General features: G+C 47.8%; 1 protein-coding gene and 1 non-coding gene across 2 annotated transcripts in view; both read left to right on the top strand.

The window, feature by feature from the left end:
* The first annotated feature begins 3,506 nt into the window (after window positions 1–3,506).
* The window catches only part of LOC146190522 (ankyrin repeat and BTB/POZ domain-containing protein 2), a 99,476-nt gene continuing 77,096 nt past the window's right edge, over window positions 3,507–25,886 (top strand). The window contains 1 exon segment of the mRNA XM_084600921.1: window positions 3,507–4,338. The gene's annotated coding sequence lies outside the window, so the exon portion shown is untranslated.
* TRNAK-UUU (transfer RNA lysine (anticodon UUU)) lies at window positions 12,427–12,499 on the top strand. Its single transcript has one exon. It is a non-coding gene; the product is annotated as a tRNA-Lys (tRNA).

Here is a 25,886-nt window from a genome sequence, read left to right on the forward strand (position 1 = left end):
GACAATGTCGAAAAATAATGCAAGATATACATTTCATGATGCCATGGTGTATTTTTGGGACAATAAATATTTCTTGTGAGAATAAATAACGGCACTTACATTCGGAACGTCCCTAGTTGTATATAATGTATGTAACCACGCAGATTGATACAACATTTAAGCACGGTGAAGCAAAACTGCAGGTGTGGCTGGACTTTTCTCAGTCGAGAAATAAAATCAATACAGGCTTCTGCCCAATCGGTACTTGGTCGAGAAAATACTGAGAGGATGTCAAAACACGGTCACTGAATGATAATGCCCATTGCGACGGCTCCATTTCAAGCACATTAATTACTAGTGCGTTCGTACTCCGCTCGATATTTTTAAATATAACACATACATCAGCTTTTTAACGCAGATCATAGTTTTTAAGCTTAACCTTGGTGGGAAACGACGCAGCTTGAACTCTCCGCAGTGACAAACTGTCGACCCACTCTGAGAAGAATCGCATAGCGCTCTACAATCAAGCCGCTTTCCGCTGGTTGTTACTGAATCTCTGACAACTCTGCAACCGGGCGCCAGATGCCCAGATTAGTTCTGGTACTTGTAAGACCAGGACACGGACCTATGTTAATGATCTCACGGAGGTTATAAAGCCTGAGTGTTGTGCATAGCGCAAATGCAGTTCGCAGCTTATAGGCAGCCCGGATAGAGATGGCGCAAGTTTGGATATATGCGCAGGGAGCGTATACTGGAGCATATGCAAGACCTCTAGGGTTTGAGAGTATGCGCGATCCGCGGTCTTGGTTCGTGAGTATACGTATTCTGACATATAGATGCCGCTGCAAAGAGAACAAGGCACCTTTTTTTGCGATCATATTGAGCTGCCATTGTGATCTTCGAGCAACGTAAGATTCTCGGAGGTTCACAATGTTAGCGAAGCTCAATATGACCGCAAAAATGCCGATGACCGCAAGGGGAAGGTCAATATACATGCAAGCGTAAAGATTCTACCACAGGCCTGTGAAAGGTTCCATCGCGGGCAGTGTTATCGTAGCATTCACCCATCTGTCACCCTTTTTATTTTTTTACAGCATTCAGTGTACACACACGGCAATGGCTAGCTAGAAGGATATTCACTTCACTGGCAAAATTAACTTTGAAAACATTTCGGCAAGATAACAATAATACTGAATCAAGCATTCTTATGTGAAAGTAAAAGTATGACTGTCAAATCACCGATATTAGCGAATACAACATCAATTTATATTTATTTACTGATCTCAGTACTATGCGCAGAAATGCAGGCAAAGTCTAGTTCTGTTATTTAAAGTCAGCAAGATCTAGCTAGGTGGGTCTCAGAACCCCTATGATAACCGGCGCTAGAATGTAGAGACCCCATGAATTCTAAGCAGGCGATCATTGTTTTATTACGCTTGACAGTGGTGTTCTAAATCTTTCTTCTCTAACGTTATGAGAATGTAACTATGATTTTAGTAAGAATCAGTAACAATTTGACCAGAGACAGAAAAAAAAAAATGCAAAGTACCCGGCCGCGGTGGTTCAGTGGTTAAGATGCTCGACTTGTGTGCTCAAGGATGCAGGATCGAATACCGGCCGCCTTTAGATGGCGGCGAAAGGTAAAACGCCCGTGTGCTGTGCGATGTCAATGCACGTTAAAGAACACTAGGCGGCCTATATTTCCCGGGCCCTCCACTACGGCGTCTCTCATAGCCTGAATCGATTTGGGACGTTAAAGCCCACAAGCCAAATCAAACAAAAACTCAAATGTCAGAAGCAATACTTAAAGGTTCGAAGAAACTTGAAGGGTGCCCCTTTTCTTCTCATTACGAATCAATCCAGAGCTGGTCACCCCAAGGCTGCACAACCCAACGTTTATAGATCCTTTATAGGATCTATAAACGATGGCACAACCAACATGTCGAAACTTCAGAAACGCCATCTTTACCCTTGATATCTGCCCCGCCGGGGTGGTGCAGTGGTAAGACGCCCGACTACTGTGCCGGAGTACCCGGGTTCGATCCCGACCTCGGCGGCTGCGTTTCGATGGAGGCGAAACGAAGAGGCGTCCGTGTGCTGTGCGATGTCAGCGCACGTTAAAGATCCCCAGATGGTCCAAATTACTCCGTAGCCCTCCACTACGGCTCCTCTTTCTCTCTATCCACTTTCTCTCCCACCTTCCTCCCTTCCCTTACGGCGCGGTTCAGGTGTCCACAGCTACAAGTGTGACAGATACTGCGCCTTTCCCTTCCTGTGAACCAATCAATCAATCAATCAATCAACCCTTGATATCTAGAATAAAATAGTGATTTCGTGAATAACATCAAATACGAATGAAGTACCTACGCTTCGTATCACACTTAACTGATTTCCTTCAAATACCGTCGAGCACGCCGGCAGAGCGTTCGGATGTTCAGGCCTGAGTCATAAAATCGGTAAGAAGCCACCATTTAAGAGTACTTCTACATTTTTGATACAACGATAAAATAAGTAAAACGGGCCGCCAGCCCTTTCTTACTGTTCCTCTTTATTTCCCGCGTCACCTTTGCTTGAACCACACTCCCCCGCTCCCCCTTCTCTCGCCCTTTAGAAACTTGGTATAACTAGGTATAACGCTGTCACCGTGTAGCAACTGTCCATACATTAGTAAAAGCACAACTCCGTTATTCTTCTTGATCCAGTGGTTGGAACTTTCGTCGATTAATGTGGAACCTGGTCGGTAGGGCAGCTTCCCCTCATAATTCAGGACGCACTGGTAAGGGCCCACGTGGGACGGCATTGACCAATAGAAGAGGCACGTGACACTCCCTCTACGCGAGAAGCCAAAGGCGCCACCGCTGCCCCTTCTGACTATGGTCTGCAGGCGTTGCAACTTGCAGGGCCGTCGATCCGAGCGGGCCCCTCGACGGCGCCGCGCCTCCTTGATAGCTGAGGGCATGCCAGCAGGATCACAGCAAGAAGTGGCAGCAGAGGAAGAGGACGGGGCTGCCAGAAAGAAGAGAGGAAATGCAATGGCTTCAGCAGAGTGGAGAGATGAGAGAGAGAGAGAAAACCTGAAAGCAAAACGAAAAGACCGCGCGCAGCAGTCCCCGCCGCGGGGCGACGGTGGCCCCGCGCGCGAGCGGGTCTACAGCATAGAACGAGAATTTTTCCGCCATGTGTCGCCACGGGCTTTTTGCCGCGGTTGTTGGTCTTCTTCTGGCGCGGGTTGGTAGAGCTGGCGAGGCTGGTTCACTGGCTCCGCCTTGCCCACCTCGCGAGCAGCAGCAAACAAAACGGCCGTCTACTGGCGATGCTGCTGGCACGCCGCCGCTGCTTCGCTTTGCCCGTCCGCGCTCCCCCACCCTCTAACCTCGCTCTCTCCAACACAGCCTCTCTCTCTCTCTCTCTCTCTCTCTCTCTCTCTCTCTCTCTCTCTCTCTCTCTCTCTCTCGCATCGCTGTGGCAGAGGCCGCCGAAACGCCGGCTGTTTTCTGGCCCCTGGAGAGGAGTGGTCGGCGCTGGAATGGATCGCGCGAGGGGCTGCAGCAAGCAACAAGTGCTTTCCCTCATAGCAGCGCCGAGGCTGCTGTGGTGCTGGTAGCGTGATAGTGAGGCTGCAGTTGACGGTGTCCTCTGTGTCCGTCGCTGCTGAACCGGCGGTGTGCTGCCGGCTTGCTGCTTTCCCGTGAATACGGCGTGCGAGGTGACTGCTCCCAGCTGCGCCGGTCTGCGCGCGTAATCCTTCTTTTATATTTATTTATTTCTACCAGACTACACCTGGTGACAACAGTCACTGCTGAAGCAGTGGTAGAGAGTGTTTGCGCGGCGAAGAGGACAGGAAGACTTGGTCAACTCTTGAGCTCTGTGCTGCAGAAGGGGTGTTCCGTCCGATATCTTCACTCGAGCGTGTAAACTGCGCGCTTGCGAAACTGACGTTTCGCGCAACGACGGTTTTCCAGTGCTTCGCTGTAGCACGATCTTCCGTGGAGTCTACGTCCAGTGCGTGTGTGTGTGTGTGTGTGTGTGCTGTATGTGGTCTGCGTAGCTGCAGTGTGTGCCCGTGTCTTTGCTACCTTTGAAGTGTTGCTGCTCGGTCACCTTTCCTTCTTCCGTGGCATACGTGTTGGCCTCCTGCATTCCCGAAATCAGTGGCCACGTGAGCGCGTTGCGTACTGTGATCGGCGTGCCTCCCGTCGCCAACTGGGCGCCGCTGGATGCAGCTCGTCGATCCGGCAACGACGGCCCTCGCTAGTCGGCGGCGGCAACTTCATGCCGTTCCCCTCCGCCTGGAACGCAGCTTCGCCGCGGGCGGCACAGCGCTGAGACCACCGCAACCAGCGCACTGACTCGCCAGAGGTGTGTTGCTCCTTCTCTCGTCTTTTAGATGTAAAGGATGGGGGAGGGGGTAGTGGTGCTAGGCTGTTTTGGCCTGGTTGTCTTTGCTTGCTCTTCTGAGTTGGGTGCGGGCGCCTGCCTGTCTGTGGCCGGGCACCCCGGAGCTTCCAAGGCTGCTCCTTGTGCATTCGCTTGCTCATGCTGTCGTAGCTTGGGGGCCTTCCCTTCTGCAACCGGGGGACGCAGAACGAAGGCTGCCTGCTCGGCTGCCTGCTCGGCTGCCTCCTTGCAGCGGCGACGAAATAAATGGAGCCAGTGTTCGGGGCAGCATTCGCGACTGACTGTGTAACAGCCTGCGTCGTTTACGCGAAGCTTAATCTGCCAAAGATACGAACGCAACAATTAAAAGGGAAAAGAAAGACGCATAGCTGTGGGCGCGTGCAGAGCTCGTGGGAAAAACGATCCAGTCGTGGTTTTTATGCAATAAATTTTCTGTAATGGGCACGCTGTTCGAAACTATGTAGCGCGGTTCGCGCGGCCCAGAAGCCAGTCCTCTCGGCCGAAAGAGATATATGGAGTATCCACTACTGTGGAAGAACGCCATCCAATGTCCGGTAACATGTTTCCTTTGACTAAAGGACCGACGGTGGAAATACATTTGAATCAGATATCTGCCCAGTATGCGGGGAGCAAATGTTCATAGTCTCCAATTATCGAAGGCGTTTTGTCAGAATGATCTTCCAGGAATAAGATCATTCGGCATCCTTCTCACAACGCTGACGCGGGGTTATCTGGTTCACGGGCCCTTAATGCGGTCGCGTTAAAATGTCACCAAAAAGGTAATAGCAGTTCGCGTTGCGCAAAAAGAAAAAAAAGAGAGAGAGAGAGAGACCTGGTAAGGGGGGTTTCGGCCGAGTTTTATTTCCGCAATTGCGAGAAAAATATTTTTTTTTCCCCGGAGCTAGGGGTCCTAGATAAGATGTAATGACGTCCCTATCTCGGTGATGCCTTATGATTGCTATCGTGATTGCTATCTTGGAACTACGCTGTGTGCCACGGTAAAAACTTCTTGCTTCTTCTTCATCAGCGCCGAAGGTACGCTTGTTTTTTCAGTGGTTTAATTGAAAACATGGTCACACAACTAAGTCTTAGCTCGTGTGTTACCAGCATGCAAAATTTAAAGTAAAAATTTGCTGATTATCTTACGGCTTGTGCACTAGCTCGGCCGTGCTTTGTAACGGTATTGCAAAACAGCGCACACAATATCAAGGGGAAAGAAGTTATGTTATAATGTAAGCGTAAATGAACACTGCAAATCACAGAAAGGAATGCTTACAAACCACACGAAAGCAAAAATGTTTACACAGCTACATATCGAAGAAATAATAGGCGTGACGCTTAATGTTCGCAACGCGCGTGTCAACGAAAGAATAAAGCCTGTACGATTATATTTATAGAAAAGAATTGGAACTAAATTACGACTTCCATCAGCCGGTGACGGTTCTTGAATTGTGATAACTTTATCACCCCCAACTTGGCTATGTTGCACGAACAGAATTGCCTTTCTTTTTCCCGCAATTTTGTACCGCCCCGCCATTGTGGTGGAGGGGTTAGGATGCTCGACTACAGTGTCCATGGATGCAGGATAGAACCCTGGCCGCGGCGGTCACTTTTCGATGGAAGCAAAAAGAAAAGTGCCTGTGTGCTGTGCGATGCCAGTGCAGGTTAAAGAACTCCAGATGGTCGAAATTTCCGGAGCCCTCCACTACGGTGGTGGTGGTGGTGAAAAACTTTACGCAATGTTGGGAGCCTTAAGTGATTACATCCTAATGACGGGTCGGTTTTTGGCTGCGTGTTGTGGCCGGAAGCTGGTGCTTCCCAGCGACACCCAAAGCCCAGTCCGTCAGCCGCTTTTGAACGGCCGGGTCAGAGCTGGACACCGCAGCTCTCAGGTCGGAGAGTTGCCAAGTGGCTGGAGGTTGGAATTCCGAGCATTTGATCATGATGTGTTCAAAATCAGCTTTAGGTGCCCCATACAAGGTGCACTATGGCGAGAACAGTCCTGGATGGATCAAAGATAAGAAAGCAGGGGATGGGAACGTAGGGGACTGAAGCTGGCGCCACGTCACCTGTTGTAGTTTAGTCATAGATTTATGAGGAAGAGGGCTGATGGTTCGTTGATCACGGTAATGGAGAGAGATTTCGTGATAGGATACCATGCGCTCGCGAGCATCTCCCCAGGCAGTGGCAGTCCCTGCTCGGCTGACGTACCCTCACAGCGAAGCAGCTCTCCACTACGGCGTCTCCCATAGCTTCAGGCGTTTTGGGACATTAAACCCCACAAACCAAGTCTGATTTTGTACCGTCTTGTTCGTATGTAACAGGTTCGTTATAGTGGCATGTGTTTCTGAAATCTGCACAGTGTTCGTCATATGGCGTATTGACAAGCCAGCTACGTCCACTCTTGCGCTGACACGGAAAACTTCAGGGTGTTTCGGCATTTCTCCCCTGTCGGAATGCGTCGCAGTGGCGGGTAATGTTAGCAGCCGTATATATAACACGGCACTGCTTTTTATTGTAATTTTTATTCCGAAGTGTCGAAGCGAGACCGCAGTGACAATCCTTGTCAGAAGCATAGAAAAGCCGTAGACGATTCTCCTGGCGACTTAGACCTTAAGGTCGCATTTGCAAGTGTGACCGACCATCGGTCGAGTTGAGCGGCTCCCTGGTCGCATGCGACGACCGGTCGCACGTCCTTCGTGACTGGCGTGTGTGAATGAGCCTTTATTTTGGCGTGGCCTGTTTTTACCAGGTTCAAAATATGACCACTCGTCTGTGCAAACGCAACGTAACGTCACACCTTTGATGGTGCAGCGCTGTCTCGTGCACGAAAGCTCTGCATCCGGAAGTGCTGTATCAACTGTTCACCTGGCTGTTGCACAAAACGCTGTCTAAGGGGCACTTTTCGTGGATGCTTATTCATCATACCACTGACAGCCTTCACCCTCAATAGGAAGTTTCCTTCCGGTGTATCCGACGTGTTACGCTTCCCTGTGATCACTTGGCTTTAAAGCTCGGCAGTTCTACATTAAATCACGAGGGCAGTCTGTTTTCGTGTCCTCGTGCTGGCAATTGTCACGGTACAAAATCATCATCAGCAGCAGCAGCAGCAGCTGCCCGACTATACCCACTGCAGGGCGAAGGCCTCTCCCATATTCCTCCATTTAACCCGGTCCTGTGCTAGCTGCGTCGACTTGACCCCTGCGAACTTCTTAACCCCATCTGCCCACTTAACAGCGCTCGTCTTGTGTTTCTTTGCTCTCGTGCTTGTCTTTTGCGCTGTTTTTCCATACTCGCCCGTTTGGCTATAGAGTTTAACTTTCCCGCCCCCAGCTACACTTTCCTTCCCTTGGAATCCATTTGGTTACCCTAAGCCACCGTTGATTATTTTCTCTTCGCACTACATCTCCTGCCCATGCCTATTTCTTCGTCTTGATTTCCACTAGAATGTCAGTATCTTGAGTTACTTCTCTGACCCACTCTGCACGCTTCCTATCTCGTAACGTTACCTCTACCATTTTTCGTTCCATAGCCCTCGGCGCTGTCCTCGAATTAAGTAGAACCCTCTTCGTTAACCTCCACGTTTCAGCCCCATAGGTGAGTACACGCAAGATGAAACTGTTGTGTACTTTCCTCTTGAGCGATACCGGTAAGTTGCTGGTCATAATCTGCGAGTGCTTGCCAAATGCGCTCCATCCCAATCTTATTCTTCTTGTTATTTCCCTTTCATGGTCTGGATCTGCGGTTACTACCTGTCCTAGGTAGACATATTCGCCGACTACTTCCAGTGCTTCGCTACCTAACGTAAACTGCTGTTCCTTCTCGAAGCTGTTGAACATTACCTCAGTCTTTTGCATATTGATTTTCAAGCCTACTTTTCTACTTTTCCTGTCTAGGTCATCAATCATTCTTTGCAGTTCATCCCTAGAGTTACTTAACAAGGGAATGTCATCAGCTATTTCCCATCTACCCTTATCCCTAACTGCAGCCATTCCAAGTCTCTGAATACTTCCTCTAAACAAGCTGTGAATAGTACTGGGGAGATCGTGTCTCCTTGCCTAACACCTTTCTTTGTAGGAATTGTGTTACTTTCTTTATGCAGAACTATGGTTGCTGTGTAGCCACTATATATATCTTCCAGTACTTTCATGTACGGCTCGTCTACACCTTGGTTTCGCAATGCCTGCATGACCGCCTTGGTTTCCACTGAGTCAAATGCTTTCTCGTAATCAATGTCTGCTAAGTATAAGGGCTGATTATATTCCGAGAACTTTTCTATCACCTGGTTGATGGCATAGATATGATCGATAGCAGAGTACCCTTCCTGAAAACCTGCTTGACCTTTTGCTTGATTGCAGTCTAAGGTTGTCTTGATTCTATTAGCGATTACCTTAGTAGATACTTTATACATAACAGACAGTAAGCTGATTGGTCTGTAATTTTTCAGCTCCTTAGCGTCCCCTTTCTTATGAATTATGATAATGTTTGCGTTCTTCCATGGTTCTGGTACCGTCGATGACACCAGGCACTTCGTATACAGGGTTGCCAGTTTTCCTAGCTCGATATCCCCCTCCCCCCGTCCTTCAACAAATTAACAGTTACCTGATCCTCTCCAGCTGCTTTCACCCTTTTCATAGTTTCTAACGTTTTCTTAACCTCGTCCTTCGTCACTGGCGGAACGTCTGACTGCTTTTCCCTACGGTGCACACTACGGACCATGCACCCTACGGTGACGGTACATGGTCAGGTAATCGAAGGCTTGCAGATTGGCGTGCCAGCAGTTCGAAGCTTTTCAAGCATACGTATGTACAATTTATGGCAGAGCTATAACCGTGAGTTGGCGGATGAAGTCATCTTTATTGATCACTGTGAGCCTAAATGGCTAGGTATCCTTCTGAAACGCTCCCAGGCCACGTGCTTTTTCTTTTTCTTCTTTTTTATTTATTTATGGAACCGTCATGATTCTCTGGTAGTTCGTATTGTGATTGAAATCTCTAGAGAGAGACGAATGAAAGCTCTCTTTACACCGCAAAATATTATAGGACTGCGAATGTCATGTTATAGTCTCACTGGAAATTGCTTAAAAGGATAGTATGATGCAATGCAACAAATCTGAATTCGACACCACTTACTGTAAAACAGTTAAAGCACCAGTAATTTGAAATTTAATTTAATTCAATGTTGCCGATGTCGTCACTTTCACTTCTCGCGAATCAATGTTCTATATATTAAAGAGCAACTGCGGTATTTTGTTGCCAGCATTCCAAGTTCATGATTGCTGTCAACTTTCTTTGAAACCAAGTAGAACTACTTCAAACAAGAAAGAAAAAAAAGACGGAAACTTGTTCTTGGCCGGTAATAATTCTCCACTTGACAGCTAGTATGTAACAGACATACTAGCAGGATAGTACGCACGTTGAATGACTGTAGTTGGGATTGTTAATGACTGCTCCTTTAAAACAATGTTTCAGAGAGCCGAATACAAGGTTTAAGATCTATATTTTTACTTGACGAGAGGGCATTAATTTGTCGTTAGTGTTTGTGAAGTCGCAAAGGCAACGCGTGTCAGCCGCGGATATCTCTTTAACAGGAACAACGGAAACTCTAAACTTTTAAGATCATTCGCGCAGCATGAGTTTTTGCATGTCTGCTAAACTTGGAGAAAACACTCAAAATTAGAAAAAAAAAAGAAAAAAAAAAATACTACAGTAATATTTTCATCAGTATTTGTGAATATCGAACCTTTTGTGAAAAAGGTGTGAATATCGAACCTTTTATTTGTTAACCTTTTCTTGAAAATGATCGTTGAAGTCTGAAAGTTCCGTAAGGAAGGTAATGCATTTCTGAAGTATCGTAATTAGGGGATTGCAGAATGAACGCATTTATTTCATAGACCCGTGTGAGCAATTCCAATGTACCCTATGGTTAAAATTCTACATGCACTGCGCTAATATAGCGGGATAGTTCTTTTTGACAATTGCTTTAACAATTGCTGATCTACGCACACGAAATGAGCATGTATGCTCTCCTCGAAGTGAATGATAATCTGCAACCAGCGTGTGGCATTCAGATTTCTGCGCGAAAGACTGCAGCACCCCCGACGACATTCAATCGGAACCGCTCCTGTAATAATTATGCATTGGTTCAATTTAATATCTTTGTGTTTCAAGCTCCACTTGAGATCTGCTTGTCATGATAATAGCATAATACAGGCCCAATACATCCACAGTTGCTACCGTAAACACAATTCCAAGATATTCCAAGGATACCTCCTCCTTTCCCGTCCCTCCATATTTGTCTAAGAATACTGGGGCTTATTTTATAACGATTTTTACCTTTAATGATTCTTTTGCCCCGCTACAGCTCATCTCTAGCGCTTGCGATGTCCAAGCGATAATTAGTGAAATGTGCTTTCTGGTAATGGGCAGTGGTGCAAAAAGGGAATAGGTGAAATGAAGCGTTAAATTACAATGCACATCCACAAAGTTTCTTGACGTGAAGATCATTGAAGGATGTACCTTTTATACGCCCTGATCCCTGCGCTGATGTAACTTCATCGAAAAACTCGCCTTGTATCTATAATTAATCCCAAAGCATCCACTATCACCAGAGTAGCGCAGCACACGCAGCGGTGTTATCAACAATTCAGTGGTGGACTAGGTCAGGCAATACTGCATACTCATTGACAACCTCTAGTGGAGATACCCGTGCTTGACTATATTTGCATCATGGTGCGGCCTTTGTACGGCTCAGCCTACTGGTTCGGATCGGAACCAGTAGAGTGATCCGAACCAGTAGATCTATGTGGGACTGCGTCCCACGTAGAAAGATTGCGTACTGAGGGAGCGCGGAAAAATTCAGCGGGCGTGCTTCACATGCGGCGTCAAAAAATTGAGCCTTGTTTCCACGCTAAAATGCGTGGTGGGCCGCCGAACTAGATTTCGCGCTGCATACCGTGGCTTCGAAAAACGATTCGACATTGTTGCGACTCCTCTTGATCTTTAGACATTTGACGGGCCGAGCACTATAAACGACAATTCGCGGTGACACCTCGCGCGGTGGGCTGGGGGCCGCCAAAGCATTGCCACTCGTCGCTTCGTTCAGGTTCTGATCTTTTAAAATTTCGCCCCCTGCCGGAAGCAGCTCGTGAGGCAGTACCGAACTTCCGTTCTGGTTTTCTCTTGCCAGTGAAGTTTGCTTCTTTGTCCGGTTTCAGTGAACTTGCAGACGCTCGCTCTTCTAAGCTGGGTATATATAAGTGCTTCGAAATAATTCGGTAAACGCTAGGCAGAGAATAAAGAAAAATAAAGGCCAGTGTGGCTAGATGTTGTTAATTACCGAAACGACTGGGAGAAAGTCACATATTGCAAGTTTCTGCAGTTCAGAGTGTATTTTGGAACCACCGCCCTGTGTCGCTTAGAAAATTTTTGTCAGTGCTTTTGTGGCACTGTACGATGTTTAGTGTTAAAACCGGAAGTCTACTAGCTATAGTGCCCTTGACCGCATTATAAGGCGGCGGTGTCAGAGCAACACTGAAAATGCGCCGCTCTGTGGCCGAGTCCCGTCGCTTCGCACGGGGTGCACCAGCGGCAACGACAGGCGATGATGTCGGTGTCGCGCGACGTACGCATCGGATGTCGCCTCATGCGGTTACCACTAAATAATCAGGACGAGCTTACTTATACTTCCAGCATGAATTTGACGATGAAATTCTGCACATGTACCATGACGTTCTCAATGTCGGTCCCAACGGTTGCCGAGGGTACTCCGTAAAAGCTAGACATACTCACACGAGATAAACAATAAACACGCAACGAATTCGAAACCTAAACAATTTTATTTGGTGTCTGCACGCAGCCAGTCATACTTCTCAGCACTGGAATACTACAGTTATAAACTGACAGCACGCCTTAAACTTTGTAAACTAGGTGCGTCAATACTTTGCATTGTGCTGATCTGATGTTGCTTATTTCATAATAATCTGTACATAGTGCATGTACATAGATCATTGTTTCAATGTGATAAACACCATGTTGAAGGAGAAAAAGAGCCCTCGTGGCCTAATGGATAGGGCATCGGTCTTTTAAACCGGGGATTGTGGGTTCGAATCCCGCCGAGGGTAGCTCTCATCTTTGTTTTTTCCTAGGCCGTTGTCGTGATCGCTAGGCAAACAAGAAAGGATGACTCAACACATACCACAAGTAGTATAAACAAAGCACAAAAAAGCTGCACATTGAGGTAATACGTCGAGCTTCCGGAGTGTAGTAAACCCATAGTTGCGAAGAAGCTGGATTCTGACGCAACTGTAATGCATGTAAAGCGCTGCTATTCGCGGAACCGACACTTGATGCTAAAAAGCACCGAAAGGCTTCTACACGTCTCCAGTTTATCCGTATGGAACTACCATTCGCAAGCAATGAATTTTGACGCGTTGACTTCATATGCCTGGCTGGTTTTCGTACATTCAGCAACACAGCATCGTTGCGATAGTCTGAAATCAGTCGAATCGAAGAAAGTTCTCCGCCCGCGCTCCTTTCCACGGGGCGGCGGACAGCGGTGCACGTGTCGGCGTGGCGGGCACGGGGCAATCGCCGCACCACCGCCGACTGCTCCACCGCGTCGGCGCGGCTGCCGCGATCAGCGGCTGATCCGGGATCAGGCCGCCGGGTCACCGGGGGTCGCCGCTGCGGCTTTGGAACGGCGGCAGCACCCCCGCACTCCTGCTTGCCGGAGGAGCATGCGCCTTCTCCACCGAGAGGGGGCGGCGGGAAGGAAGGTCGAAGCACGCTGGTCCGTCCGGCTGGCGCGCAAGCGTCGGAAAGGTCGTGACCTCCTCCTCCGCGCGCCGCCGGTCGAACCGAGTCGAACCCGCCGCCGAGAAATAAAATGCCTCCGTCCTCCCCTTCATACGCATCCCTCTCGCCCCGCGTGGTATACCCGCGAAAAGGCCAGCTCGCAGGTCTTCGGACGCCGATGCGTCGGCATTACATGCGCGTTCCACGATTCCCTCGAATGTTATTTAAGTACATCCCCCGCGCCGGGCCTCAGCCTCTGCTGCGGCGGAGTGGGCCGGGTTCTGCTGGTGGGAAGAGCGAGCTTAAGATGATGTTATACACTGAGAGGGGAGGGGGGCGTAAGGTGGAATTCCTTCGCATTGTAGAACACAAATTTCTGACCCACCCCTATACCCCCCTCCGCCACTGGCCCCCGTTCCCCTCCGTTCAGCCATGTGGTAGCTGAGCCGCCCGGCGCCATACAGGCGCTCCCGGCGTGCCGCCCGGTTGCGTGAGTGCGCCGTGTGCCCTGCACCACCTCCGCTTCCGAGTCACGACAACGACGAAGCCGTCCGTTTGTGGCATGCGAAAAAGCATTAAAAAGTAAGGAGCCGGACCTTTCTTCGTTCAGTACCACGAAGGCGCCGGGCTTCTCTTGCTCTCTTCGATGCCGTTGAGATTTGGGTTGGTGGCACTATCGCAGCACCGGCGTCTCATCTCGGAAAAAAAAAAAAAAAAGAAACAGAAGGCAGAGTATGGGTTAAAAGATGAATATCGCAGGCACTTAGCCGGGCTCCCGTGAGAACGGCTTCTTGGGGCAAGTCAAGTAGGGGTTATTGTGCTCGCTTTAGACTTCTCGCGGTTGGCGCTGCACGTTACATGATGGCGGGGAAGCAAATTGCCCCAGATCGCGATGCTCATGGAAAGAAAAGGGACTGGTGAAGATCACTGAGCACAAGCTAGAAAAGAAAGCAGTGTTGTTGCACACCAACTGTCGGCGTATTTTTTTTTTTTTCGTTTTGTTTTCGCCAGGCGACTCATGTGTCGTAGTATCACCAAAATAATGCATGGCACTAGCGGTCGAAGAGTAGCTGACTGTGTTGCACGTGCAGTCGCCAAGGGGGTGTGCTGCCGTGGTCCTGTTCTCAATATCAGCCGCAAAAGAAAAACGTTCAGGAAGTTGGCTTATTATGCAAAACCCTTGTCACAACTACTTGATTACCGGCTTCTTGAACGGAGATTCGAAGCATGGTCAAAATGGCTGTGAGTGGCAGAACTCCTTGGGGCTTTCGGAGTGAAGAAAGAAACTGAAAACAAATAAATACACTCCGTTTTCCATGCTTCCATGCTGGCGGTCCTTTTCGCAAGTCTCTAAGGGAAAATATGCACAGTATACGTGCTGTCCGAAAGCGAAAGTATACCCGTTCTACGAATTGCATTCGTAAGTAAACGGCGCTTCCACCACTATTGCCACATACGCTGTTCGAGTCTTTGCAATGCCTCACGCAAGAAAACGGGGCTTCACTACAGATAGCATTTTCTTCGGGCCTTCCTCCACGGGTTCTAAGTTCTTGCCGGCGTGGAACACGCATTAAAATGCTGCAATGACCGCCGCTCGTAATTGCTTTTTTTTTTTTTATGCTACACATTTCTCCTGCCGTGAACCTATTGCGTGCTTCTGTACTTGACTAAACTATTCATTATCACCGTGAATGCGAATACGCATTCGCTATCCTGTCAGGTCGTAGCTATACTTTGTGAAATTTCAACCTGTCTTGTAGAAACCTGCGGTGTTATTGATTGCAGAAGCACGAGCATTTCCACTGGCTTTGAGCATCTTATCCCTGGACTGCATATCCTGGCATCCGCACCCAGATAGAATTCCGGGGACGCTTGAAGGGACAGTCTGCTGACTTCTTAAACAAATTTTCTTGCTTCATTCGGAAGCTCGCTCCTCAAAGTAAACGATACCCTGCTGTGAAGCCGAGAAACAAGGCAGAACCATTTAAAACAATTTTTTCATATGATAGTCTCGTTTTCTCCGTGGTATACCGTGTCTGCCAAACGTGACGTTGTGGACGCGGCACACATGCAGTTAGTATAACAGGACTTGCTATACTATGCAGGTCTATGAACACAACGACTGCCGCGCCGTATGTCGTGTGCAGAGCGTGCCGTTAACTAGGATGCACAGATTTTGATAGAACTATAACTGAGAGTACTAAGATAGCTTTAAATATAATTAAATGCATTGTAAGGAAAAAGATGATACAGCGCCGACACTAACGACGATGAAGACGCCGATCAGCTGGCGCGCGCACTAAGACCTCAGACTGTCTTGTTCGGACGAGATTGTGCTTCGCTCTACGATCGTCTTGTGTCACCGGTCGCCGTCTCCAGTCCTTCGAATAACCCCCAATAAACCCCTCTTCAGCATAAATAAACCAAGTAAGCCGGTGACACGGTATCTACCGCAAATACCAACACCTTTTCGCCCGCCGCGGGGGTGCGCTATAGTGTGCCCAAGGATTCGGGATCGAATCCCGGCCGGGACGGCCGCTTTTAGATGGAAGCGAAAAGCAAGGCAACGGTGCAATGTCAGTGCACTTTAAAGAACCTCAAATGGTCGGAATATCCGGAGCCCTCCACCACAGCTTGAGTCACTTTGAAACGTTAAACCCCACAAACCAAACCAACAACCGTTTCTGCATGTTGCGGCGCTACCATCAAGTATGGCGGCCTCTTCTTTGATTCTGTGATTTTCTGTTTAGAACGCATTTTAAAAGTGACTGAAACAAGAATAAAGAATCAAGGTAGCTGAAATTAATTGAAAGAGAAAAACGTTAGCTGCCTTAAGTTCATATGGCCACCAACACCTGTCTGTGAGGATGTGGCGTAGTCGTAAAACGTAGTATGTTGACTTCAGACACACCAAACGGATGTCATTAAGTAGCAACAAAAAGGCACAGTATGGCTACACCATCTACGAAAACCTGACTTTCTTGATCAATCGAAAATATAAATTCCTGGTTAAACCACGAGTTCATCCCTCGGTACTGCCACCGAGTGGTAACATGGTTCAGAGATGGTGCTTGCAAGCACGCGAATGATAATTTAGTTGATGTTTCGAATCTCTCGCAGTTTTATGAATTTCTGCATGGTTACGATATGTAACATACCATCTTAATTATTTCGTCTCTAGCATCACGAAAGTTCACAAGCGTTAAGCTGCTAGATTATGTGTACGACTACAGGATACAGATATAAATCCCCGCTACACATGTGATGTCCATCTTTTTCGATCAATCCTGACTTGCTTTTTACGACGGCGTCTCCATGTGAACGGGAGCCTCGACATTTTACAAAAGGCTCACTGGCATCGCAATAGCTTGCTTCAACTGCATGTTTTTAAGCTGTCATTCGGCAGGAACTGCGCGACGTTTGATGCCTGCTAGCTAATTAGGTCACGAAACTAGTTTCTTTTGTTCGGAAACCTGTTCTGTTCTTTCCCACTATCTTTTAATTGTGCGAGTGATACGTGCATGCTCCTCTCTCACGTCACATCTCCACGGGCTATCTGCCCCTCAGCGGCGCATTCCTCAGTATGCCGCAACCGCATTGGGACCCACATGGGTTCTAGCCAAACGGGCGAAACACCGGTTTCCGCGTGCACGTATAGGTCTACCAAGGAAACGCTTTCCGCCTGTTCCCATCGTGCGTGCCAACGCTCATTCCACGACGGCTAGCTGTCCCCGAGCGGAGCTTCTTTGTTCTGTATTATTCTTTTTTTTTTTTCCCTCTCTTGCTGCTAGCATGGAATCGCGCGCGACCAGCTAGGAGCTTTCCGAGTATCGGTTTCCGTCTGTCTGCGCCATGGGGAAGCGTTTCGTTTTCTTCGGAAACAGAAAACGCGCGAACGGCGCGTCGTCGTCTGCGGTTTGCCGGTGATTTCTCGCCCCAAGCAAGCGCTCTGCGGCTGCTGCCCAAGGGGGGTCCCTGCTGCGGACGCGTCAAAGAGTAAAAAAAAAAAAAAAAAAAAAAAAGATTACGTGCCTCCGATGGCACGAAACGATAAAGCGGTGTGCGATGGCGACGGGAGACGCTGGTTGGAGAGGGCGAGGGGTGTCCCGCGCTTGGCGGAACGGAATGCGCGCGTAAAGGGAAGAAAAAGCGCGCTCTTTTATATTTACGCGCGCGCGTGTAGCCTCTCTTGTTGCTCCTCTTTCCTCGTCTTTCTTCTTCTTTGTTCCTTTATTCCGACAGTTCTAGTTTCGCTTTCTTCTCCTTGCCTCGCTCACTCTCTTCATTTCGGCGCCTTTCTTCTCCAGATTCCTTTCTTTCTTTTTCTTTTTCATTTCTCCTTCCTTTTTTTTTCTTCCTTCTGGCTTCCGCGAATTTTCGTTCTCCGCCTGCGTTTACCGTTGGCGTTCACTTTCGTTCCACGTTCCTGGTATATTGTTGTGGCCGGTCTTATTCATCTTATATCGGCCTCTTCCTTTAACTCACGGCTTAGTACCGTCACAGGCGGATTTATGAATGTTACCATTTTTGCTCTCTTGATACTTTACCCCCATCTCTTGGAAAGCCTTCCTTCAGAAAATTATTAAGGCGAAAGCCTTTATTGCCTCATCGTTGTCGTCAGCAAAAGTGTCACGCTTTTGCGGCGGCTCTGGTTGGTCGAGACGGGATGACGTCAAGGAGGTCTCGACCAATCACAGAGCACCACCACAGTATGCGCGAATGCGTGCCTTATGGGGCCATATGCGAATCAACGATCAATTACTAATAATTAACTAATAGTTAATCAACTACTAATTGTTGATTAACGGCTAATTAATACTAATTACATCTAATTACTTAATGATTGTTTAACTAATTAATTAATAAGTACTCATTGCCGCGCACTCGGTAAAGTCAACCACACAATAAACGCAGAACAACTGCGAAGATACAAGGAGCGCGATCTCGTCGCTGCCAAGCAGAATTCATGGAATAAATGCACTCGCAGAATGTGAAAGAGTATAGTCGCTCGCTTTACTCGTAGCAGCATTCATCGCTACATGCGGATCAGTGGCGTAGCAGAATGCAGCACTCAGGCTTTCGCCTTTCATCACTTTAGTCGCCAAAGTGTTCTCGAATTTTTTTTTTGTTTTTTGTTTACTCTTTCATTGCAGTTCCCTGCTTTGTGACTTCATAATGGTAGTTGACATCTGTGAGCCCACGTGTGTTCATTTTCATCACTGAGTGAGTGGATATATTTCAGTGCTTTCGTTATATTTTAATTAATTGCCAGGCTCTGCCATTGCATCAGTCATCTTGTTCTCATTTTCGATAGTGGAGTGAGTAAATGAAACCAAGCTAAGCGAGTGATGCTATTGTGTAACGGCGGGCATGATGATGCCGACATTTCTAGGCTCCCTAAGGCTTTCACCGCTTGTTCTCGATTAATCAATTGACTTCGATCGTTACTGCTGTAGTCTGTGCGGATGGAGATAAACTAAAACCTCGTTAGCCCAGCCCTTAATTTTATTTGTTTACGCATCGACGTCTGCTGCACGCCTCTTGTTTATGTCAGCCATTTTCCACTTCGGGCCATCGCCGCTCCGCCCATCTTATTTCTTCTTTTCAAGTGCCTCCCATCCATCTGTTTCTGTCCACTGCTTTTTCTCGGGCGTTTTTTTCCCTTCCTTTTTCACTTGTATCGCGGTGCTGCTCTAAAAACGTCCGGGGCCAGGCGGTCTCAGGCCAGAACAGCACCCTACCCACGTAATCGCTTCCTTATCGTGTCCTTGTGTCACTCCTATAAGAGTCTACCCTCAGCCCTGTTCATCTGCCTTATCTCCTTCGAGGTCGTTGTAGCCCTTAACCCGGGGGCTTCTTAATCGCTCCGCTTTAATGTCGGGCTTCTTGAAACCCTTGTGGGGAACAACACACTGCGGGGAAAGAAAACAACAGAGACTGCAAGAAAGGGCAAAATAAATACAGAAAACGAACCGGTGAAGCAGGCGCCAATAAGTCTGCCCCATTACATTGCGCTCTCTATTCTTGTTTGTTTGTGTTTGCCTCCACCCCGCGTGCTTCGCATTTTCTCATCGGCAGCCAACAGTCGCCATGTCTCCTCAGTGCGGGACGCCGAGAAAGTCCGACGCTATGCTGGCAGGTCACGGCACTTTCGCGGGGCACGCTGCGCAGGCATTTTAATAGCATCCACACCCTCCCTTTCGGCCAACAACGACTGAGACGATGCTGGCTCGAGATGGCGACGCTGATGGTGGGGAGGGGATGACGTGCTACGGCGTAGCTCGCGCGTGGCGGAGGCAGGCCTTAATGGTGTCACTGCTGCCACCGCGTGTCCAAGTGGGAAGGGGGAAAGGGCGAGGGCAGTACAGTCGGCCGTGAATAACACACGCTCGCATTAGCAGCGCAGAACAATGGCCGCGTGACAACAGGTGCTCTACTCGTGGTCGCCCTTTTGGTTTTTCATGTTTTTCGTTGGGCCTGCAAGGTGCGAGCCCGAAGAGACCGGCCTTGACACGCGCGACGAATGTTAAACGCCGCCGGTAGTCCACGTCGCAAAAGCGAAAACCGTTGCTGCCGCTTTTGCTGCTGTTATGCATCGTTGCTAATCGCGTACCCGGCTATTTACAGTCATGTGGAACAGATTTGGAGGTGTGCTTGAGGCTGGATAAGTGTTAAGGCTGTTTTGATTATCACGCGCTGCTGTTCTAAAATATCACGGACACGTCTAAATATGCAGCATTGTGCAGCTCTGCTCAATATCGATGCTTTAATAGAGGTCCCTTTCAACCAATTTACGATTATAAGAGAAACGGGTCCGGCACCAGGCACCGTCTCAACGCGTTTCTTTTTTTATATATTTGCTATACCCCGAAGCTGCAGTGAAGATCGCTCGGGTATTTCTTTTTTAGTCGCTTCGCTGAAGACACTTGGCATAGAGGGCTTATTTTACTTGGATGAAGACTAATTTGTGAATCTCAATTTCTGATGCCTTATATTCAGTAGGACTTCGACTATAGCGTACTGCTGCCGAGCACAGCGTCGCAACTTCGAAATCTGTGACAGCAGCTGAATTTTGACAGCTGACTGCAAAAACGCCCGTGTGCTGTTATCGTTATTTATTTATTTATTTATTTATTTATTTATTTATTTATTTATTTATTTATTTATTTATTTATTTATTTATTTATTTATTTATTTATTTATTTATTTATTTGGCGGGGAGGGGGGGGGGGGTTAATAGATCAATCAGGCTGTCGAAATCACTGCCACAACACCATTTCGATATGTGTAATAATCGCCCAGTGTGTACATTTAAAACACCGAAGCCCATGGTCGTGCAACCCTACCATATCTTGTCCAAGACTTTATTCGTGGTTACCAGTTCACTGTAATAGCTTTAAACGCAGAAAGGTTGGTGAGGGCGTCCTGACACAATTCTTTTTGAAAACAAGGCGGCGCTGGACTTCACCAGGCTCATAATTTTCTTTTTGTGACAAAACAGCGCGTAGCAAAGGGACAAGACACAAGCGCGGTAATAATTTTTGTTGTAGTAATCACTGTTATCATTTTTCTTTACTTTGACTAATGCTTGCTCGGAATCCACACAGATTGAAACAGCGTTCACACAATAGCGGCTACACCGTGTTAGACGCATTTAAGCCTCTCCCCATGTCACCTCCCTCATTTTGAGCTACCAATCCTTCAACCAATCCTCGCTGACGTCTACATGCAACATGGTGATATGGTGGGTGCCTCGAGCACTCTCTGCCGGTGTTTTCCATCACCATGGACGCGCTGCTTCCTGACTATCGGCGTCCCGTAGTCGCCTCGTTGTTTTTCAACCCCTTGACACAGTGCGTAGCTGGCGTCTTGAAGAGTTTCCAAACATCTGTGCAACAGCGTGGAATGTCGAGGCGAAAACACCTCCCTCCTTCCGCCACGGGAGCAGCGTGGCGTGATCGGTACATAGTACATACATGCCTAGCGCATCTGACGTCAAGGCGTTCCTGGCTGGTGGCCGCAGGAAGAGTCAAGGCTGGCGCCCATCAAGTAGGCTCCTCTGCTCGTCGGCCGGCCTTGACACCCGTCTCTGACGGGCGGCCAGGGTTATCTTGTGCAGACGCATATGTTTTCGATTCATCGCGACCCCCTACCCAGTTTCGCATGCTTGTTTATTCTTTTTTTTTTCCTCGGTCTCGTTAGCGGTCGTCGGGAACGCGTTACGTCGTTCCACGAGGTCCGTTACATAGTTTCATCGAGACGTGGAAGCGCGGACCTTTGCCAAGTCCTTTTCGCGCGAGAGTTGTAAATGACGTACCGGCAAAGCGTAATTGTTCCGAAAATGGAATTGTAGCTCGCGGAGGCAACCGACATAGTTAGCGCGTATTAAAAAAAAAAAAAAAAAAAGAAAAGAAAGAAAAAAAAAGAAAAAAAATCTTTAACAAGAAGAGTTCCACGGGACTAAAAATTTATCTCCCAGCAAAGAAGGCGAATATCTTTCTTTGGGTGCGTACGCTTTGCAGGCAGCAGCCGCACGGATTCCTCTTATGTTTGAAGACCCCCCCCCCAACGTCTTTCATGCCTTCGTGTGTTGAGGCCAACTGCCGCGGGAGATAAATGGCATCCGTAAAGTGTCGAATCAGGGGCTTTGGGCGTCCACCTTTTCACCGGCCATCTGGTGAATTTAATTCAAAATTATAGATCTTGTTTTTCACAACACAGTTGGTAAAAGCGGAAGGAAGGCGCTGCGTGATGTTACCGTTGGCTCGCTATCAATAATTTTTTGTGCGTTTTTTACTAACATACCAAAAATTACTATTTTCACTTTCCTTTTTCGAAGAAAGTTTCGTTACATCGGGACATATCATAAAACATGTTTCGTTATTTCGGGTTAGTCAAAGCACTGAACCATAAGGGAGTTTAATGGAAATCGTGCTATCTTCTTTAAATCGGTGTTGTTAAATCGACTTTTGTCGAATCGGTTTGGCGGAGACCCGCGGAATATCCTCTTTGTCACGCGGCGTAAAGCAGTGTAGGAAGCCCAGTCTCCTTGTTTTAATAAAGAGGCAACCAAATCAATGATATGGTTTCAGTAGTGGTACCGTATCAACTTGTTCGTGTTCACAGAATCGACTCTGGTTGTGAGGTGCAAACAATTTCCAGCATTCGTTTCCAGTGATTTTGATCCTGGCCTTCAGCTGAGAAGTTTCTCGCTGCGGTGTTCCGCTTTAGAAAACTGCAAGTACTATACTTTTAGACCGCTGTGGAGAAGAAAACTTGTAAACATTGCCGCCAGTGTGACGCTAAGCCCCAGCTGTTAACCATAAAATGCAAACGCAGATTGAGTTGCTTTAGGCACACGCATGATAACCTAATAAACTCCGCCCCGCACTTTTTTTTTTTCTTTTTGTGACTGTACACGTGATCATTCTGCTTTTGGGAGGGAGGAAGATAAGCTCTTGCAGTGCTGCTCTCAGTGCCGGCATGTTTGTAGCGAAATACTTCACGTGCTAGAATCTCGAGTGAACGAGCAGAACGAAACAGACGCTTAGATGAGTTGGTAAACCATGAATTCAGACAGCACAAAAAGACGGGGACGTAGAAAGGCGGAAATAGCGCTCGTTTGTGTTCTTCCTACGTCCTCGTCTTTTCGCGCTGTCTACGAACAGAATGAGAGAAGAAAGCTTTTTACACGCGAGATCGTAGAAGCCAGAAAAATAAGAGAAATTAAAGAAGAATGTGTAAGCGATCCATCGATGTCACTCTCGACGAAGGAGATAGAATTCTGGGGAAAAAATAGAAACATGTTAAGTTGTACGATAGGTGGTAACGTGCGTCGTGATACCATGCTAGTATCATGTTTTGTCTATGCTCCAACAGTGTATAAAAGCCTCTAATACATTAAATAAAACTGAGCTGTCCACTCTATGTGTTGTCCTTGTCTCAAAAACGCTGTATTTCCTTGAAGATGAACCAACTCGCCCGAACATCCACCCTGATAAAGCTTGATCGTGTTGCTGAGCATGATATCAGGAACGCCAAGAAACTTATCGAAGCTGTAAAGGATCAGTCCACGTGCCACACATTCTTCTATCACGAGAGGCCCCGTTAGCTGTGAACGATGCGCCACAAAGCACTGAGGGCTTCATATCTGCAGCAGGAAAACTTTACGGGTGAGGAAGCGCTGATGAGTTGCTGAAGTAAAATTCCTCTATATGTACAGTTTCGCTCGACGTCGTAGTGCAGTGACAGCATTTTGAGTCGAAGATCTCCTCAGTACTCTATTCCGAAAGAACAAATTTTTATTGACCAGACCTCGAGATCGTTCAACGCGGCTGCCAGGCATGGAACTCCTACATCAAGCAGAAAATTTATCAAAGTTTAATGTCGACGCCAAAGCTCTGCACAATCTCCGCGAAACGTAATGGCGTCTGCCGGCCGAGTAGTATTTGTCACCGCCTTAAGCAGAGGTGCTAGGACAGAGGCGCACCATATGCTTAAGGATTGCATGGCGCCTTCTTCAGTTGGCACCGTACGAAGACTTCCGGTCTTGCAAAAATCAAAGTGGAGGATAGCGCTCTCACGTGCTCGGGAGTGTCGTACACGTATGCCTGTGGCCTCCCATCAGGCTGCGGCCCGTGTCATACCTAATTCGCAGCAGCGCCAGGTGAGCTATAGCTATGCGTTCGTATTTGACGATAAAGAGTGGTTCCTGCTCACTTCTACGGCGAAAAAAATAACAGACATCGTGTTCCTTGTTACGATACCAGCCTTGATCTAGCTGCGGGTCATTGACAACAAGCAAGACTCTCAAGTCTGCTGCTGCGCTCGCGGCTTTTTTGTCTGTGCAACAACCCCGCACCGTGTACCGCACCACTGCACAGAATTGACGCGGATGGCGTTTCAGGAAGAAAAAGAACCTCTACTCGAAGCGGGCTGAAAGAGAAAGGCAGCTGCGTTTCGAAAGCAAAGCGCGCCGCCGCCGCCGCCTTCGTCCTTCGCGTCGAATTCCTGAATGTCATTTCCTGACTAGACGCAGCGGGCGAGCGCGGAGCCCGCCTCTTTTTTGCATATCGGCATGGTCGACGGGGGCCAGCAAACAAAAAAAGAAAAAAAAAACTGTATAGGTTATGCAGGAATCCACTTGGAAGGGCTGGGGGGGTGTCGTAGCAGAATCAAAATCGCTCGGATGTAATCACGACTGATATTCGCTTTATTAGCAACTGTTTGATAACGTGATCACTTAACAGTACTAATATACCGGCGGATAGTCCAAAGCGGTATTAAGCGGCGGTGACCTGAGGCCATTGAATTTATTGCATAATTTAAGCCGGCTTGAAAAATACCAGCTATATAAATTTCTCTATTCGCTTAATTGTCCTTAGATCTGAAATTCGTTATTGTCATATCACCAGTAATATTCGATTTAAATTGACCGATGAAACTTGCACTCTAGCAGGAAGAGAAACAGAAATATACCTTCCGATCCTCTGCTCCGCGAAAATTTTCCTATCTGGGGCCATGAAAGAACAGCGCACGTCAAACAGCACGGCGAAAGAAATTCGCCAAAGCTGCACCGTTCTGGTCTGAACTGTTTTCGCACCGGGTTTTTTTTTTTTCTTTTCTTTTTTTTGCTTATTTCGACGTGCTGTTTCGTAGCCGTGCTGTTATTTCGCTGCGCGGTTTATCAATTATGAGTCGAATTTATTTTACATTTGCTGTTTCTTCGTGTCCCGTTGCATAAGACCTCGCGCACGTGCTTCATCCAATGCAAACAAGTATAGTGCTGACCTCTCTGGGGCTCTGGGCTTCCTACGAGTCCCACAAAAGCTGGGCTATACACGACGTAGGCTATACGCCCGTACGCGGTGTATTTTTGCAAAGGCATTTTTTAATGACACAAAAAGGTGTCCTAGACATTGCAGGTGCACATACACGCACCCGATACATAGGGACGTCCGTTATTTACCGTACACCATTAACTGAGATTTGAACCAGGAAGAATAAACGCTGGTTTCTTTATTGATCCACTTAAATGGATCGCGTCAGCCGCGTTTTGAGAACTGGCGAGAGTCATGAACAGACTTTTCAGCAGTTCGAAATCCTAACGACTCAAGACCCCAATCTCTCCAACCTCTCCCTTTTCCCAGCGTCTGCGCTTGATGTTCTTTTTGCTTCTTTGTTGAGTGCAGGTATTTAAAGAGGTCGCGAATCGTTCTAACGGCACTTACGTACGGCGCCACAGCATGGTTGCACAACAAGGCATCGTGTCGTTCATTTTTTTTTTTTTTTTTTTTTTTTTTATTCAGGAGCCGCACGACAAGCGGATCGGTTGTGTTGCGCCATTAGTCATCATCGTATCGTCCGTTGCATCATTAGATAGCGTATGGGTCGGACCCGCTTAAGCGGCCCCTCCTCCTTCGTCTTCTTTCGCCCGTTTTCCTGTCGTCGTTGCTTCTTTTCAGAAAATCAGCACGCGTGTAAGGAACTGAGCGGGGCCGACTCAGGGCTAACAATAACGGTAGTGAGTTGGGTCGGGAACGTGACCTGACTGCGAATGGAGTTTCGTGAAAAGGAATTAATGGCGCGTGGTTGCGCCGGTTCTTTTATAGCTCGCGGGATAGCATCGATAAGGTCGTATAGAGCTGGTAAGAGGAACTCTTCCAGAGGTTTAGTGGAACTTCGTTTACCTGTTTGATCATGCCGTGCACCTTA

Source organism: Amblyomma maculatum, chromosome 4, assembly GCF_055883805.1.
Source record: "Amblyomma maculatum isolate TAMU_Amacu chromosome 4, ASM5588380v1, whole genome shotgun sequence".
Classification (NCBI taxonomy): domain Eukaryota; kingdom Metazoa; phylum Arthropoda; class Arachnida; order Ixodida; family Ixodidae; genus Amblyomma; species Amblyomma maculatum.